The 19,929-nt window shown below is 35.5% G+C and overlaps 1 pseudogene; it reads right to left on the bottom strand.

The window, feature by feature from the left end:
- The window catches only part of LOC140847838 (myosin-IIIa-like), a 50,262-nt pseudogene that overhangs the window by 17,599 nt on the left and 12,734 nt on the right, over positions 1–19,929 (bottom strand).

Genomic DNA, 19,929 nt, shown 5'->3' with positions numbered 1-19,929 from the left:
ACTTGATGCTAAAAAGTGCATTATTAATAAATAAATCACAATTTCTCTTTGACCTACATTACTCATTTGGGATTTGGGATTTGATCTAAAATTGGGCATGTGAGTAATAAGAAATTTAAAGCCATAAAATATTCTGTCAAGAATGATGTTTATATAAATCACAGAAAGTACAATCTGTACTTTTGCATTGAAATGTTAACTATCCTATTAGAAACCTTGTTCCTCAGAGAGAGATCTATAGAAATGAGAGCAGAGAACTGCCCTTTAAATCTAGACTCTCATTTTCACCTCCAGGTAAGGACCACTTTTTCAGACAGTCAACGGCTTGCCTAAGGGGGTTTCTCTCCTGGGAGGTCATTTTATTTATTGATTCATTACATACCAGTAATTGTTAATGTATTTCACTAATAATGTTTACAAGCATACTTGTCTCTTCACTCTCTGAAGTATCTGGTGGTTTTCTCTTAAGAGCATATCCCACTTAATAAAAAATAAAAAACAGAAGATTTTCATAAAGACTATTCCTAACAAGTATTAGCAAACTGAATCTTACTTTCAGTGTAATTAAGTAGTTTGATACTTAAAGTAATACTAAATTTACTCTAGCAAAGGGCTGTTTTTTTTTTACTGACACAGAAACAAACATCTATTTTGATGACTCAGATTTTCATTATTTAGAACTATTTATTAAAGTATCTATTTACTATTTACCAAGTACCTGTGGTGTGTACAACACTGAGCTAGAGGCTAGGTGAGAATATTATTTCATGATAATGGTCATAGTTCAGATTTTTTAAATTTTAAAGTAATCAGTTATTATACTGAGTAGTTTACCTATATCATCACATTTACTCTTCATAGCAATCAACCATATGACGTAGAGAATGTTTTTGTTTACACTTGGAGATGAGCAGATTGATGTCCTTGGAGACTGTAAGTGACTTTCGCAAGGTCACACAACTGTATGGAAAATCCTGCCTCTCATTAAATTCATTCATTCATTCAAGAACACTTAGGGAACATGCTCAGTGTGCCAGTACCATGCTTGGCTCCAGGGACAAAGGGAGAGACCAGAGAGACACCTTGTAATCATGAAGCTTATACCTTAGTACGGAAGGCAGTCCTGTTAAGAGCTGCAGATCATGTTCTTGGACAGGCAAAAGAAAAGAGCATGTTAGTAAGTTTCAAAGTACTTCCTCAATCACATGTGGAAAGCGCCAACTGGGGACAGGGATGGGACCCGCTTGAAGTTAATAGGAAGGGAGGGAGCTGGTGAGATGAATGGTGATACAGAAAGTACCAATCGTTAAGTGTATACTCTGTGCCAGCACAAAGGACCATCAGCAAAGCTCCCCCAAAGGCTGGAGGAAGCCAGTCCATAAAACACTGAGCAAGAGCAGCAGGGTCGGACGTGCTTCCTGAGAGTCCCTCTGGTGGCAGGTGGGCAAGGAGGTTCAGGGAGTTCACTGAAATGTGACAGCAGGGTCCCAGGTCAGCAATGATAGCTGGGACTCAGGGGAGCAGAAAAGATGGACTTTGGGGAGGCAGATCAGAGAGACAGAGCTTTGGGACTAGCTGCCAATGTGGGAGAAGAAGTCAGAAGACTCAAGGATGAGCCTAAGATTTCTGGCTTGAGCAACAAAATAAATACTGATGATGTCTTTTTAAGGCAAGAAACTCTGATATGAGCAGATTTCTAGGGACGGATAAGATGGTGAAGTTCCATTTTGGACATTCTAAGGACTGGCAGCCATCCAAACACAGATCTTCATTATCCAACTATTCCCAGCTATAACCTTCTCTGAAAGCTTAATTTAAACATAAAATAAGGACATTGACTTTCAGTTTGTTTCTGCAGGCTGTGACTTACATCTTATTCCTTCTGCCCTTGAGAAATTTCACTACATAGGCCCCTGAGGTATTAATTCATATGAAAACTTACAAATCATTTTTGTCAAACTGAATCCATGTCCCCTTACCATGGAGAACAGAAATATAAGCATTCTCTCATATGCAAATAATAACATTTTAATATCAGACACTAAGAACACATTTAATGGACAACTGACCTTCTATTCTAACTGCTGCTGAAAGTGAAGTCTTTAAGTTTGTTAACTTAAAGCCAAGGCTTTCCATTCTGTCAGTTTTCCAGGTGGTATGACTAGTTTATAAAAACAGCATGTGAAAGGTCACTTTATTTATTATCTATGCATATATTTTTAATCTAGATTGCTTTGGAGGTTATCCCAGGAAGTTGCATTTCTCAAAGTTACTGGTTTACCAAGTTTTTCTTTATGATGGACACTTGTCCTTGTTTTAACAGTTTTCATCTAGGCTATAAATATTGTAGCCATTTTTTAAAGCAAGGAATTATGGGATCTCAAGTTATATATTAAGTTCTCCAGTTGGGTCTGTTAGAGCAGAGCCAAAATTATTCTGAGGAGAGACATGGCCATGCCTATGAAGCAGTGAAGAGTATTTTCTTTTTCTTTAAATTTCAGGCACAAGTTCTTAGTATTCTAACCCAGCCAGGTTATTCAAACACATACCTCTGAACTCAACTACTAACACAGATTAGCTGTATCCCAGTTATTAGTCAGGAATTCACTGTCAAACTCACTAGTGCTCAGCAGTTTCAAAAGCTCACCTGAGAAAGAAAAGCTACCTGCCTGGTTGTTTGAAGGATGTTATTCATCCATTCCTCTCTACATGATCTGAAATTCTTTCCTGAGTTAAGCCAGATCACTACAGAGAGCTGCATACTTGGATATTAAAATAATTACTTTCTAAAGTTAATCAATTACTTTTTCTAACTTTCTAGCTCCAAAAAGCAAAATGAATGAAGATTCATTCCTTCAACTATGACTCACTGAACAACGATATCCAAAGCATTAGGTCTACAAAATAGAATAAGACACAGTCCCACCTCTTAAAGGCCCTATCTATCTTTCTAAGTATCTTTGTCTATTTCTAGAGACCAAATAGGTAAGAGTCCCATGTGATAAACACAAAGATGGCGAAATACACAGGGAGGGTCCCTGCCCCCCAATCCCCACCAGAGCACAGGCAGAGGGAAGGCGAAGAATGACTGAAGAATTCCAAGCTTTCCTAGCATAATGTCCCTTGTCCTCCGGGGAGTCATGTGTGCTGAAGGATCAAATGAGAGGAGGTGCGGGGGTGCTCTCCAATGTCTAAGTAACTTCCTAGCTGAAGGGAAGAGTATTAGCTATGGTGCCCTGGGCTGCACACAGAAACTTGAAATCAGCTTAGTGAATACACAAATTTATCATCTGACATAACAAAAGGCCCAGAGATAGGGCAGCCTCCAAAGTCAGATTTAGAGGCTCAGTGACGGCATCAAGGACCCTCATTCTTCCTGCCTCTCAGCTCTGCCTGTCTCAGGGTTGGCCTTCCAGTCGAGGTAGAACAACACAGCTTCAGCAGTTACAGGCATCACAATAAGTCACAAAGGGCCCCAGGGAAGAAAGCGACCCCTTTTCCCTGGTCCTCCTTAGGAAGGAAGAAATTTTCCCAGAGACCTTTGAAGATTTCTCCTCAAGTCTCAATATCCTGGATTTGGGGACATGCCCATTTATAAAGCAATTAGTAAGGGCCATAGGATGACCGCTCAAGGCTCACTGTAATCTCTTGGGATGTGGTCTATTTGAGAAAATCAACCACACTTACTGCTACAGTGGCATTAGGAACACAAGCCAGCTGGCTTGAAAGAAGTCCTTTCTTTTAGGAATCTCTCATAGGCCAAATTTTTTTATATCTGCATTTTCTCACTTCAAGGACATACTGTTTTTTCTCTACTTTCAATGCCTAGAAAGCAAGGCTGATGGAAAATTATCAAGCCATATCATACTACTCATTTTGCAGCCCAAATTCATGCATGTCAAACAAAAGTTACGGAAATCTATGAGTTTAAGTCCGCCTTCAGTGGTCAATAGGATGTGATTTCCTTTTACATCACGGTGGATAGTTTTGTTGCTATGCAAATGCTGAAGTCCCTAAAAGGTGGGAAATATATAATAACTTTTAAAGAAAACATCAAACTACAAAAACAACAAATTTTTAGATGGATGAATTTGTGCAAAATTAATAGGAAATACATGTTAAGATTTAACACTCAAACATCCTTAAATGTTTCACACTGAATTAGTTCAATCAAAGTACATCATTTGTACTTTGGACTATGTAAAAATTCCTAAAACCAGAGTATACCCTTGGCTCCTTATCAAATAGTTCATTAAAAGAGTGTTGATCTCAATAGAAAAAGAACATTCTATAAACTTCTTTTAAATAATGGGCAAATAAAAACCTAACTATTAGTAAAAAAACAAAAATTAGCTACCTTCATCACAATTACAATCACTGAAATGCACTTAGGAAATCAGAACTCAGCATTCTGTTAACAAAAGAGGGTAGATTTCGATTGGAAAAAAGGAATTTCTTATGCTAAACATTTCAGATTTTGCATATACTCTTGCACCAATAAATACTAATAGAATGATTTTTTCTAAAAATAGGATCCACATTTTTTATTTAACAAGAATGCCCAATAACTAACACACAAACAATTTAAATGGCCTTACCAATAGTGCTTCACACAAAATATAGGCAATTATGGGCTCACTCATTCTTTCGCCCTTTTTCAGGAAGGCTTTTGGGAGATCAGTCACTGACCCTCCACTGCATAGCTACAAAAACATATTTCAAGATACATATTAAAATAGGTATGACATCTTAAGTACATGCTGTGAAAGGTTTCCTGAAAATACTTTTAAAAATTGTTGCAATTTTTTGTATCAATGATTATTTCCATCATCTGTATGGATGATTTCATTAATCATATGAATATATAAACTTGCAAGAGTGAACAATTAGTGACTTGACCACAATTTTCATATGAATTAATTTTTAGAAGAGAATCTGGAGACACACGGGCTTGGTTTTTGAATTCAAGGACAAGAATCATGATTCTACAAATTCATCCCAAATATTAGGATCTAGAGTGTAAAACCATTTTTGAGTTCTGATAGCTTAATAGTGCAGTAGATTCTATGACTTCCAAACATGGCTATGTACTATTCTATATGTGCATTAATTTTAAAACATGCCTCCTTTCTGGCAAAATTTCAGAGTGTATTGAAATAAGGATCACAATTAACATTCTAGAAAACTGTGTTTAAATATGTTTCTCAGGTTCTTTAGCCGCCTCCCCAAAGTAGGGGAATCTAATGGAAAAACAAGAGGGAAGAACATGATAAGGGAGGTATTCACCTCCAGATTAACCAGTGTTTGGTAACAATAAATCCCACAGGAAACTTTCAAGGAGCTTCCGATTTGAAGAACAAAGAAACACTGGTATTAGCAGAAGAATTTGAGAGGGCAGATAAGTGAGTAAATGGTCCCAATGAAGCTGTGACCCCTGGGTACTGGATCCCCTAATCTCTGTAGCTTTTTTGCATTTCGCCTCACCTCTCTTTGGGGCTCTTGTCTGTGGTCTTCTTGCAATCTAAAATTGCTTTAAAAAAAAATTCAGTCTAAAAATTCACAAAATAAACAATACAAAAACAAACCTTAATGGAAACTATGGACTTGGGTTAATAATGTATCATTATTGGCTCATCAATTATAACAAATATACCATACAATTGCAAAATGTTACTACTAGTTAAAACTGGGGATAAGGAGTTTATGGGAACTCTGTATACCAACTGCTCAATTTTTCCACAAACCTAAAACTGTCCAAAAAATAAAGTCCATAAATTTTTTAAAAATCTAGCTGTGCCAGCCAGCATCAAGAATTTTTGAAAAGGTCCTAAAATAACAATAAAGGAGCAATAAAGAATTAATACAAGTTATGATAGACCCCCCTATAATACTATTTCAGAAGCACATTATCCTACTCATGGTTGCATTTTATATCCAACACATTTTCCCATAAGTGAGGCACTAATGCAGAAATTATTCTTGACAACATAAGTTTCTGTTATAATAGCATTTTTGGTTAAGAAAAGATTCCTAGAAGAATTATTCTTTATTTCTTTATATTCAACAAAAATTTCCTGAATTGTCACTATGTACAAAGCACCAAGATAGGTGCTAACATGGATCAAAGGCAGACAGAGCACCTTTCGCCCTTGCTGGGCTTAAAATACAGCTAACAGCGGTTTTCAAACAGGGATGATTTTTGCCTCAAGGATGATTTTGCTTGGAGGAATCTCTGAATGTCAGGACTAGATGCTACTGGCACTGGGAGATCAGGGGTGCTGCCAACGTTGCACTGAACAATCTACCATTGATGTCAACAGTGCCAAGTTCGAAAAACCCTAAATTAGAGGTATAATTGCCTGGATTATATGCTAGGTCTTGAATTATAGTTATGTGGATAATTCTGAGCCAGCACTGTAGCATTTCACAGACAGACTGATAACATCAAGTTTAAGGGAAAAAAAGAAAAGTTTTAATGACAGAAGAGAATCTGCCCTCATATATGTTGACAAAAAGTCTCCTCTAGGTTATTTTGATACATTTACATTGGTTATGGTGTCTTCTGCAATAAAGAAATTTACTTTATGGGGAAGAGAGGGGAGAACTCAAATTTATCAACTTTTTTCTTAATATTCTGTCCCTGATTTTATTGTTGTTATCCTTTTGCAATGTTTAATTTGTATCTGAACTCTTTCTAAAGATGAATAAAATGAAATCACATCATGAATTTTCTAAATCCTCATTTAGAATTAGTAAAATTTCAAATATGCTCTTGGATGAAATTAAAATTTGCTCAACTAGCATAAAATGCATTCCCTGCAAAAGAAAAAAAATTTAACTCAAGTACATTTTTTCCATGAATATGAAGGATTAAAAGATATAAAATGAAGTGTAAATGTTTTCGACCTAGGCAACAGATTTTTAAAAATACAAATGATGTTATATTTCCCTTTTAAAAGAATTGCATCCAGGTGAATGAATACATCATAAACAGTCTATACAATTCTTAAATCACTAAGACTAAAAGAATAATTTGTAATAGAGGACTGAAAAACTGTTACGTACAACTTTGCAACACGAAGCTATTTTAAGCCCTTAACATTCCTTAATCAAACAAAACTGAAGTATAATTTTCTTTAACCAGAGCTACACTAATTAAACAGAGCAGCAGTGGAAATGAATTCTCTACTGAAGCTGTAGTCAAACATTTTTTTAAAAAGCCCTAAATCAAAAGGGATGATAGTCTATAAACAGACCATTACAATTACCTTCCCAAGACAGCCTTTGTAAATTTTCTGAATGCACTCTGTCTTTACTATGTTGGGAAAGCATATGTGATTTTTACCCATATTTCTGAAAAAGGGCTGCTAATTTCTGCACTTGGTATTTCTGACCTCTGTTTTTCCATTTTTCTCTTATCTATAAATAGATCTTTATGTATCTATTTCTGGACCCTTTATCCATTGTGTACATCTACCTGTCTTTTCCTGCATCAATATCCACTATGTCAATAACTATAGCTTCTTAACAAGAATTATATTTGGTAGGGGAAGGTTTCCTGACTTCATTGTTTTTTTATTTTAGGAATGCTCCTAAAGGCCTTTTGCTTCATCTGCCCATTTTCGTGTGAGGCCACAAAAGCAGAAACTCTTATTTTGCAATATTCATTCTTGTTTTTACTTTGCTTATTTTATAAAAGTGCTACCATCACTGGTGACTGGATCTTTTTCTAGAAACTAGTTTTTAGTAAATGCCCACAAGTGAAACCTGGACCACAAGGTAAATGTATATGTAATGTTAAAAGACACTGTTGTACTTTTTCCAATGTGATTGTGCAATTTCACACTGCCTAAGCAATGTGTAAAAGTTCAGCTTGCTCCACAATCTCACCAATACTGTTTTATCACTTTACTTTTAGCCATTGGGTGTGTACTAGTAGTCTCACCATGGTTTTAATTTGAACTTCACTAAAGATATTGAACATATTTTATGTTTTTGTGAAAAGTCCAAAACTTTGCTTACTTAAAAAAAAAACTGGGTAATGCACTTTGTTAGGTAAAATTTCCATCTCCTCCTACTGAGCTAAAAATGTTTATCACAAAAGCGTGTTGAATTTTGGTATGTTTTTCATGATTTTTTTGCTTTTTGATTCTGTTAATGCAGTGAATTATGACGCAGTGAATTTTAATATTTAACAAACTTAAATGTTTTAATAAATTTGCATTCCTGGGATAAACTCCACTCAGTCATGATACATTAACATTTTTATATATTACTGGATTTTATTCATTAGTATTTGGTGAAGAATTATATACACATTCGTCTGGAATGTTATAGTTTTTTCTTCCAATGTCTTTGCCTTCCTTTGTCAATATAATGCTGGCCTCACACAAGACAAAAGATCATTAGTTCTTTTGTAAAGACTTCATAGGATTCTTCTTTCCCAGAATGGTGCTATGAAGAATTCTGTGGACCCATCGCCAGTGAAACAATCATAACAAATGAAAATTATAAAAATGAACAACGACTTAAAGTCTTTGGAAACTGTTGTAAAGGATATACAGCAAATCAAGAAGCACTCAAGAATATACCTAAATCTTGGTAGGAACAGCAAGACTCTGTGCACTTGAGCCACTCTCTTCCTCCACCTCCCAACTCACTCTGGGTGAGTGTTGCCAAGAAGACTGGGTTTCCTGTCCCTCCAGATTCATCCAAGGTCTACAGTAGCTTCCTGGGATGGGGAGACCACCAGCACTTCTCACCTCCTCTCCCAACTCTGTACTGCAGAGCTAAATTCCTAGAGCATGTGGGGGACTCCATCCCTCTACCTAGCCTCCATTCATACAATGGAGTCTTAACTCAGGAGTGGCATGCCAAGAATAACGGGGTACCCATTACCCACACCCCAGCTTGCTCGCAAGGCATGGGTCCATGCCAGAAGAGGCAAGCTGAGAAGATACCATTCTATTGCATTGCATTAATGATGTCATTCTATTGCACTCGTTTTCAAAAATTAGTGGCTACTCTGATCTTTGATCTCTACATGTAATGTGATCTTTTTCCTCTTGGTATTTTTATAATTTTCATTATTAATGTTCAGCATCTTAATTGTGACACATCTTAGAGTGGTTTTAGTTTATTCTACAAGTGGGATTTTGAGCTTCTTAGAGCTGTGGCTTTTTAGTGTTTACCAAATTCAGAAAAATTTCAGCCACTATTTATTTAAATATTGTATCTTCCCCTACCCCCACCACCCCACCCCCCAGCCACCCCAGTTCTCAGACTCCAGTTACAAGTAGATTAGAATACTACATAATATACTATGATCAAACGGGCTTTTTTCCCCATTCTATTTTTCTCTTGGTGCTCAATCTGGGCAGCTTCTATTTTCCTGTCTTTAAGTTCACTGATCTTTTCTTCCATATGTCTAATCTGCCGTAAAACTCAATATTGTGCATTTTTCACTATAGATACTGTATTTTTCAGTTCTAGAAGTTACATTCAGTTCTTTTCTATAGTTTCCATTTCTTTCAACATTATGTTCAGATTTTCCTTGAGATCCTTGAGCACATTTATAATTGTTTTGAAGTCCTTACCTGCTAACTCCATCATCTTGGTCATTTTATTTTAGTTTATTTGGTGGGTCTCTTTCTATTGATTGATTGTTCTTCTGATAATGGGTGACATATTCCTGCCTCTTCACATATCTAATAATTTTTATTACATCTTGGATGTTATTAATTTTACATTTGAATGTTTCGGTTTTATTGTTTTCCATTAATGAATGTTGAATGTTGTTCTGGCAAGCAGTTAATTTACTTGTGGACCAACTAGAACCTTTGAAGACTTGTTTTTATAGTTTCTGGGGTGGGTTTAGGGTAGCTCTTTACATCTAGTTTAGCCCTTCCCCTAAAACATAACCTTTCTAGGGGTCTCTACTAACTGCTTCAGGTGTTTAACGAAGTTTCTCAAGCATCTCTCAACCCTGCACAAATTCTGGTAGTTGTTTCAATTATAGCTTTCTGTAATTCTCTCCCTGGTAATTGTTCTTTGCCCAACTGCCTGAAGTCTTGCCCTCTACCTATTGAGTTTGGTTTTTGGTGAAAGACTCATGGGAGTCCCCAGGCAGATTTCTGGCCACTTTCTTCCTCCTTAACTCCCTCTTTTCTGCAAATTTCAGCCACAACTACCTTTCCAATCTTTTCAGTTTAATAAGACTGCAGTGATCTCCTTGGGAATTCCTTCCTTGGTCTTTACTGCCTCTAACAATGAAAATGAGGTGACTGTAGAATTCTCCTCATTGATTTTCTTTTTTCAGTGTCACAGGCCTAAGCCATCTCTTTTCCAATGTCTGAGAAGTATTGTGTTTTAAAATACATTTTATCCAGTTTTCTAGCTAATTTTGGTACAACATGATGACACAAGTTACTGCAATAGCCAGAAGCAGAAGTCTCAGATCATTTTTATACACACTGAAATTTGACATCCTTTGACAGTGTTTTTCAAATTTTCCTTTGAAAAGAATCACCTTAGCATTTGTTTAAAAACTAGTTTTTAAACTGTCATTCTTGAAGTTTTTGGTTCAGTGGGGTTGAGACAGGAGTGATTCCTAGCATCAGAGTCTTTGGAAGATGTATTAAAGAATAAAGGTATAAAAACTATCCTATTTTTTCAGGTGGCAGACTGAAATGTCACCTACTCAGCCCTCCTTTCACTTCTCTTTTCATAGGTCTTTCCTTTCATCTTTATTAATAGCCCATTTATATTCCCTATAGCATTAATACATACATATAGTTATATATGTATTTCTTTTAAGTTGCCTTTCTCCCCCATTAGACTATAAGCCTTATGATGACACACTCTCCGCTGAACTTGCAAACCCTACCAGCACAGATAGGAGCACTAACAGGTATAGGTCACTCTACTTGGGCCTGGCTAGAAGTGACAGATAACATTTATGAAATTAATAAGTAACTGGGTGAATACACTTAAGTTCTGTACCCTATGCATGCATGTGCGCATGCACGTGAGTGCACACACATACACTCACACAATAACAGAAGGTCATCTTTTCACATGGTATGTAAGGTACCTCTTCAAAATTTGACATGTTTGACCTAATTTCAATAAAACATACCAAATTCTGCATTCCAAAAAATTCCTGAGAAAATAGTAATGAGAATGGTACCATCAACTGATAGGTATTTCCTAATGTATAGTTTTGTAATACATATAATTTTCACATTACTTTTCTAATGTGTAAACTGGAAGCAGTATTTTAAGGCACTATTGACATATAACATAATTGACTCATTTAAGTATGCAGTGGGATGTGTTTTGGCAATTGTATGCAATGATGTAACCACTAAATCAAGATATTAAACAGTTCCCTCACCCTAACAGGTTTTAAAATCCTTAGGAAAACATCATAAACATCAATAATGTTAGCAACAATAAATTGATGATAAAAAAGGAACTCGGATGAAATTTTTTAATGTATATGGTAAAAATATATTGATTCACCAAACAGCAAAACACTTTGGGTCCCTTGACTTTTTCCCCCTGAAATAATACTATACTTGCACTCCTCTTCAGGGAGCTGATGCTGTTGGAAGAATTAAGTATGGCTAGGGAAGAAAGATTCACAAATATGACATACAGTATTTATATATTTCCTGGGTTAGACGAGTGTAAGGAAGTACATTTAGCCTGGTTTTCCAACTTGTCCTTTAAACAGAAAATTAAATGAAATGACTGTAGGTAATCGGCTATCTGTTGTGCTGCAAGTACACCAAATAAGAGCCTTTTATATGAGAGAAGGGAATGGTTGTTTCAGCCCTATGAACATAAAAGGAACCATCCCCTCAGTCTGCTCCTCCACTGCAATTGTGCACAGCTACAGGAAGGAAGGAACAATGCTATGCTATTAGAGCAATCCAGAAGCCCGGCTTCCCAATCCTGCCCTGCTTCCGGGACCTCCCACATAGACAAGCCTGCAGCGGCTTCATGTCCCCTTCTGTGGACATGTTATCTCCAGGACAGAAACATCAGAGGGTTAAGAACTAAACAGATAGCAGCCACTTATTCACTTACTCTAACTTATTTTCTTTCTGTCACCCTATGTTTCTTTTTTTAATGACAAATCTTATCTTACTAGATGTAAGTATAAAAACAGAATTACACATGACAGATGAAAGCAGTATTTATATCTATGAAAATCACTTCAATTACCTGAAATGTGCATTTGAGAGCCTTTATGACTATTTGCCTAATTTTTGTGCTTCCAAGTGCCACCTGTAATTTCCAGTATTTGATTTCTTGGAAGAGATATAATTTTAAAGACAAAAATTGTTACAATTGGAAAGCAATGAGAGAAAGCAATGTCACTGTTAAAAGAGTGAACAAATCAGGACTAACTCAGATAAATAACAGAATACAGTCTGCAGGACCACTGTGAAAGGAGTAATTATAGTTAAGACTGGATTATGAGGGAAAGGGTCCCTTAACAGAAAGATATCCGAACTCTGAATTTTGGCTCCCTTACGGCTGAAGTCCCACATAAACAGTCCCTGGAACAGAAGACTGCTTTCCTTACGTGACTGCAAAGTGGCTGTTCATCCAACCAAGAAGGAAAATTACAGGTAAATTTGTTTTCCCCTTGTTTTTTCAGTGGCAAATGCTTAATAACAGACTGATTTAATTCAATTTTGACTCTGTTAAGTCTCTCAGCTCAGTGACAAACATACAGAAACCTAACCAACTCCCACCTCCTCAGGTTTCCCTCCAACCTGGCCACTGACCCTCAACACCACACACTAGGACTTAAAGAAAATGCAAAGCCAAAAGAGGTATCGATAGTTTACTAAGCATGTCATCAAGAAATATGGCAGCAATAAGCAGAAATTAATGTAAGTATGGTATTTTTAAAAAATCATGTAAGTATAGTATTTCATAAGTAAAAAAAAAAAGATAGTTCTCCCCTTATGCCTGTATCACTAGGAGAACCTAAAAGTGACAATAAAACTCCCACAGGCATTCTATTAAAAAAAATTTTTTTTTAAATCAGTTCCCACAGAAAACTTTCTTTCCCTTCTCTTAATTTCATTATAAGCGTGTGACTGGAATTTCAGAGGGCAACTAGCGCTCTTTTAATAAATATGGGCAATAGAGTCTGAAAATGAACATACAGAGAATTTATAAGGAAATTTTGCTAAACAGGGCTTTGTATATCACTCATGATCAAAGAGTATAACAAAATGAAGGAAAAATACAGGAAAGAGAAAAATTGTATCAAAGTGGAAGAATAATTAAAAATCATGACTAAATAATAGAGAAAACAGGCCGCCCAGCAAGAGCTGGGGAAATATTTTTCTTAGGATTTCAATTCTGGATCAAAATATAAATAAAATGATTTTTCATGGGGAAAAGTCACTGAGCAGGAGTTTGAGCAGGTGTAGCCTCCCCACAGGCCAAGCTAATAACAGGGTGTAACACCGATTGCTCACCCCTCCAGGACACCCTCTCTGTGGAGATACATGTTGAAGCCCGGCACTGATAAAATGACTTTCTGTACAATATTACAGCCTCTTTTTGGCCACTCATTTGTATCCTTGGGTAAAATAACTTATTTGGGCTTTATTACCAAAGAAGTATAATTAGTCATGTTGTAGAACAAAGTATTGATGTCACAAGCCAGTTTTCTGAACAAGCCTCTAAAGCAGCACCTGCACCATTCATGTTTATAAATCAGATAATTGCACCTTGAGCCACTTATGTGTACATGTAATTAGCCTAATTTACATATGCAAATAAATTATCTTACATACAGTTTGCCAACTTTGTACTTTCTTTATGCTCTTCTTTCACTACTTTGTAAGTTCAGTTACATAAGATTTCTGAAATACTATTTTAATAAACTACCATATATTCTTTTTCCTCAAGTCACTTTGGAATATTTCCAATACTTCCACCTGATAATAAAATAGAAGGAGAAAGTCCAAAGAAGATACTAATTCTCTGCTTATTTATTATATCATGAAACTGCTTCACTTGTACTGGATATTCTAAAACCATTTTAATCAATGTTTTCTACTCTCTCAAAAGGACATTTAACTATAATCCAGAGTTTCCAACTCTCCCCTAATCCCAAGTGACAATACTGAGAAATAACAATATAATTAGAACAGGGATTTGATAGGCATAAAAGACAATGATTGATCTCATTCAATATTTGAATCTCTGGACAGAGATTTATACCTTGTGCCCAGGCCCACTAGGCAGAATACCTGAATCTCCATTCAAATGCTAAACTGTAAATGATTCTGCATGGAAAAAAAATACTAAATTATTGAAAAAGTTTTGAAGGAAATAATGATAAAAAATTTTATATTCAAGACTACATTAAGATTTGCACACCATTACATCTCAAATATGCAAACACAAACATGAAAGCAAATTTTTAAGAATTCTCCACTAACAAGGCAAAATAGTCTAAGTTCATAATTTGTGTACTATTACTTAGGCAGTTAAGTTTAGATCAGTAAAAGCTTTGCTTTGTCTTAATGTGTAATTCAACTAAAAACAAAGCTACCTTAAACTTGAGAAATCAAAATAATTCTGCTATCATTATACATTGCCTATTTTTAAAAAGCACAACTGGTAATTTTTAAAAATCTTTAAACTTCTATAAAATACTTTAATACACAGTTTCAGATTTTGAAAAACTTCTTGAAAATACTTTTTTACAACTATGAAATGCTCTATGGTTCAACTAAAGGCAGATTTAACATATAAATTTATTACTTCTCACTATAAATCTTCATTAAAATGATAGCAAAAGAATATTTTAAAAGTATAAACCACAAGAAAAAAGGAGAGCAGTGGACAAGCAATTTCAACAAAATTTTTCAGTATGGAAAGCAGATAACCTAGTGACAACTGGTTTAGCGATGCAGGGGCAGCTGCATGCTGAAGTACTAGCTGAGGGCTACTCTGAGGTCACCTGAGCAGATCAGCCCAAGAAGAGCTAGTTAATAGTGAAAGTGGAGGCAGAGTTGGAAGAGGAGGAGCAGAAAGCAAGGGATCCTTTGGAAGTCTCTAATCAAAGTGCTGACACTTTCTTACCCCACATCTAGGAGCCGGCCTGGGCCCTCCTCTGTCACACACACCCAGGCAAGAGACGGAAGTTTCGTTCCCTAGAGAAACTGAATGGAAGGGACTCAAGATGTGGTGACACCAGGGCAGTGGATAATGAGTGTATGGTGCATACTACTACATGATGGGCCAGACAGAGAGCAAACCTGCAAAGAGGAGGCCAGGAGGCCCAGGAAACTTGATTCCACCCAAGGGCGCAGCAGAGAGCTATCAGAGAGGTCAGATGACAGACCTCCAGAATGGAGCAGGGGGATGTAGGACTCCAGAAGTACAATTTAAGGACCCTGCCAAATTTCAGAGTACAGATTACAAAATGAAAGAGCAGAGCTCAGCCATAGATTTCCAGGTACATCACCTGCTCAGGAGAAGGTGCACCTACATTATTATTACTCTACAGTACAAGCATTTTGGTTATATTTGCTTTTAATTAACAACATCAATGTATTTATTTTGAGAAAGATAAAAATGATTGTCTATCTGGAATTATATTAAGTGAAAAAAATTTCATACATAATATTGCCGATCATTTTAAACATACAAAAAAGGATGAAGTATATTCATAAAATGTTACAAGTGGTTCCTTGTATAGCCTAAAGTATTTTCTACTATGATCATCCATTACTTGTAGAATCACTTAAAAACCATAATAAAATATATATATATAAAGTATGGAAACATTATAATTAATAGTGATTATCATTTCCCTGCAGGAAAACCAATAGAACATTCTGAAAGAAATACAAGAATTAAATGCTAATAACATCATAATAGACATAAAATATGCTGTTACAGTGGTTAAATAAAGGTTCTACTAGTCTTTAGTTGGATAAAAGCAACCTTTAAAACTTCTTACGAATTTTATTAGAATGAAAGATTATCTCTTGAATAATAATATTCAATGAAAATTAAAAAAAGCACATTGTTCTAGGGCTGGCAGCTACCTTAGAGGGATACTTTTTAGTACTCCTACATTAGAATTGTCCAAACCAACTCTTGGGACTTGAAAAGACACACTCTGCAGTTCTTTGGGGACAACTTATTAAGTATTCAACACCATTTCTAATAGGGTATATTTTTACCCTATAAATGTAAATACCTGGTTCAGTACTTTATGTCATTAGTATTCAATGAAGACAGAAAAACAAAATCACAGCTCACCATTTTTGTCTAATGAAGTCTCACTGACACTAATTTCCTCTTATTTTCTAGCACCTGACACTGAGCCTCTATCACGTGTTAGTTGAACAAAATATGGATGAATAAGTAAATATTATAATGAAGTCCCTTTTAGGCTTGTTCTGCAAAGGAAATAACCTTAGTTTCTTTAGTCTTTTATTGTGAAGATATTTTCTTTTTATATTTAATAGTCTTTGTGGCTTATCTTTAATTTCCTTATGTGTCTTAAGATGACAAGGCCAGAACTGGACACAACATTTTACTGAGGATGTGACCAGTAGGAACATTCTAGAACTGCTTTATGGTGTAATGTTACATAAACATTAAGTCATTCCTATACCACACTGTAAACATCCAACTATAAAATCATGCAGAACACTTACCTCAAGAACCAACCACAGCTTATCTCCATTTATTTCATCCTTCTTAAAGTTCATCCCATAAAATTTAACAACATTAGGGTGGTCAGAAATTGCTTTTAGTATGTTATACTCCACTTCAATCTCTTCATCGATGTCCTATTTTCAAAAAGTCATAGGAAGAGAACTATGAGAAAAGCATGAATAATGTCAAAGAAACCTATTATAGACTACCAATACAGAATTTTGTCAAAGCAAGGTCTTAATAGCTTTTCTTATTCTCAGTATTATGTATTGAAATTTCTTATAACATTGTTTATGGGGAGAGATTGCAATTTTCTTGCTAATTAAATACATCTCTGACTGTGTTAATCTCATTGACTTAAAAAGGAATAAATAAAATATTATTTTTGTATGCAATTAGAAAGAAACATGCATGGAGAACTACTCCAGATGATTTTCCTTTCTTTGTAGTATTAACTTTGTTTCAGTGGCAAAGCCACTGGTCTGAAATAAAAACTCTTAGTTGGTTCATTTTGTTTTTGAAATACAGGATATTTAGAAGCTTTCAAATACTAGTCATATAAGCAATAAATTCCCACCTTTCCAAAAAAGTAAAATAGAGTTAAATTATAGAAGATGGCATATAGCCTTTAGTTAGCTAAAGGTCCATTTACCAGAAATAGAAGAGGTTGCTATCTTTTCAAGAAAAATGCAAGACAGACACTTTAGTCATGTTTCTAGAAAAACACAATACATAAAACAACTCACAGAATAATAGATGAGAGAAAGCTTAAACTGTTTTTACAGTAACATGTAGTGTCCACGCTGTTTGAAGACAGAACAATGCAATCACAGAGCTGTAAAGAGTTATGGAGCAGAGCTCTAATTTGAGAGGAACGAACTAAAGCTCAGAGAAGTTAAAGTCACAGAGCTAGTTAGCAAAAGATGCAGGTCTAGATTCGAAGTCTACCACTTATTACCTTCTTTTTTTACAAACAAAGAATAGTTTAATAAAGTGAAGTACACACTCAACAAGGGAGTGCGGGCAGGCTCGAGACAAGCAGCCCACTTACTATCTTCTAATTCTGTTCATTTCATCTCTTTCTTGGAAAGAAATTTACTAGTTCAAAATTTATAATAGTAGGATCCTTTTAATAAAAAAGCCATTCTGTAAAATGCTTCGGTGCATTTAAACTTATTTGATTAAGATTATAATCTCACAGTTATAAATATTTTTTATTCAACTTGGGACATGATGAAGAGTAAATAAATAATTCCTAGAAAGGTATATATGTACTGTGAAAAGAATGAAAGCAGCCATAGAACAAACTTCATACTACAGTTATGAACTCACTATGTTTCAATAAAACAATAAAACAAAACATGGTTTATAAGATAGTAGTACACCAACAGGAGTACATTATGAAAGAATAGTGGATTCATGAATCTGTAAACCATTCATTCTTCTCCATTAAGAAGCAGGGAAATGGGAGAGAAACCCTAATTGTGGGGCCAGACACTGAGATCTAGAGGAAGGCCTTTCTGTTGCCACCATGAATCTCAACCTGTAGCTACAAAGACTGGAGGCAGGAGGTACAGTCACTTTGATGCAGCTTATTTGTGTCTCTCTTCTCTCAGTTTAAATGGTTAGAACTTTCCACAGGGGAATATGAAGACCTTCAGTATCAGTTAACCTGAGCATAGTATTTCTCGTTTTTTTTCCTCCAGTGTACCTAAATTATTACTTAAGAATAAACCCCCACTCTCCCTCTCTGCTCAAAATACATGAAGCACTGTGGTTATAATGGGTTTAGTAGAAATAAACTATCGAAAAATAAAGAGCAACCTTAAGGTGAACAGAGGCCCAGGACCTTCTGCACTGTTGTATGTTTGTTCATGTAAGAGCTGTGACAAGGTCTAGGACTCCGTGTCCTCACCACACATATGACATCACTTCGTCAAACCACAGACCCATCATGTGCAACCATCAAGTAACTGGAGAAGGTTCTCTCCATAGACGTTGGGGGATTATGTGATGGCTGAGTCATTCTGGCTCACAGTGTGCCATGGGGGAGCCACTTTCTTCCCAGGAGCTGAAAATGCTTCCAAATGGCCAGCTTTCATCCCCAGAAAAGAATCTTGTCAATCTCCTCATGCTCTTTAAGGCAAAGGCAAGGCTTCGTAGGATCCCTTATCACAACTGCTATTCCAAAAAAATCAAAGCAAGATTCCACTGGAGCATCACTTACAAATAGGCCATGAGGACTAAACCTGAAATCCAGTTTGTCACAAGGAACTTTACCCTGATTATACACCATTTCTGCTTTAGAAACATTTAAGCAAACCTGAACATTAACATCCCTTCTCTGAAAGATATTTAATTTTTAAAAATCATTTCTGACTTAGCTTCAGAGAAATTCTACCTGAAACCTGAATAAGGGCAAGAAGAAAAGGTCTGGTCAAAATGACATTTGAGGAATACTTATAGACCCATGTGACTGTATTTTACAATTTTTGAAATCTAAAATCATATTAAATCAACTTGAGCTGTTGAGAGCTATATTTATGTAATTATTTGTATTTTATATTTATTCACTTATCAAGTATTTATTGGCCCCATAATAGATGTTAAGCAGATAAATGAGGAAAAACTAAGTAGACTTTCTTTTTACATTTTCTTCAGGTTCTAACTGACACTGTAACAAATAAATCAAGATAATATGCCTACAGACTTTTTAACTATTCAATACAGATAAAAACAAAGTTAATTAGTGGGGAAAAAAAGTAATGTGACTTACATGAATTGGATGCAGAATTTTGACTGCTGCTTTTTGGCCATTTTCTTGTTCAACACTTTAAAAACTTTCCGTAAATTCCTTTGCCAATGGTTTCGGTGATTTCCCATGTATCCGAAGGATCAGGGAACTTATCAAAGATGATCATTTTCCCAATTAATGGAAGCATCTCAAAAGTCTAAAGCACTGGAGACAAAAAGTAGTTTCATCTACATTTGATCAGGGATATTAAATGGTATACAAACTCATGGGAAATCACCTAATATTTTCACTGATATGATGGAAGAAGATACACAGCAGTAACCAAATGTACTCAGAGTCACAGGAAATTTTAATTTTCATTCTTTTGGCAAACAGATGAATATAAGTTTAATAAGACTTTCTAAGTAGGGCTTTACTTTTATGTTTATTATAGTCCCATATTAATTGCTATTAAAATTCTT

The sequence above is a fragment of the Manis javanica genome, chromosome 2, assembly GCF_040802235.1.
Source record: "Manis javanica isolate MJ-LG chromosome 2, MJ_LKY, whole genome shotgun sequence".
NCBI classification, from domain to species: Eukaryota; Metazoa; Chordata; class Mammalia; order Pholidota; family Manidae; genus Manis; species Manis javanica.
Note: the sequence above shows the minus strand (reverse complement) of the source record. Positions and strands in the feature narration are given on the sequence as shown.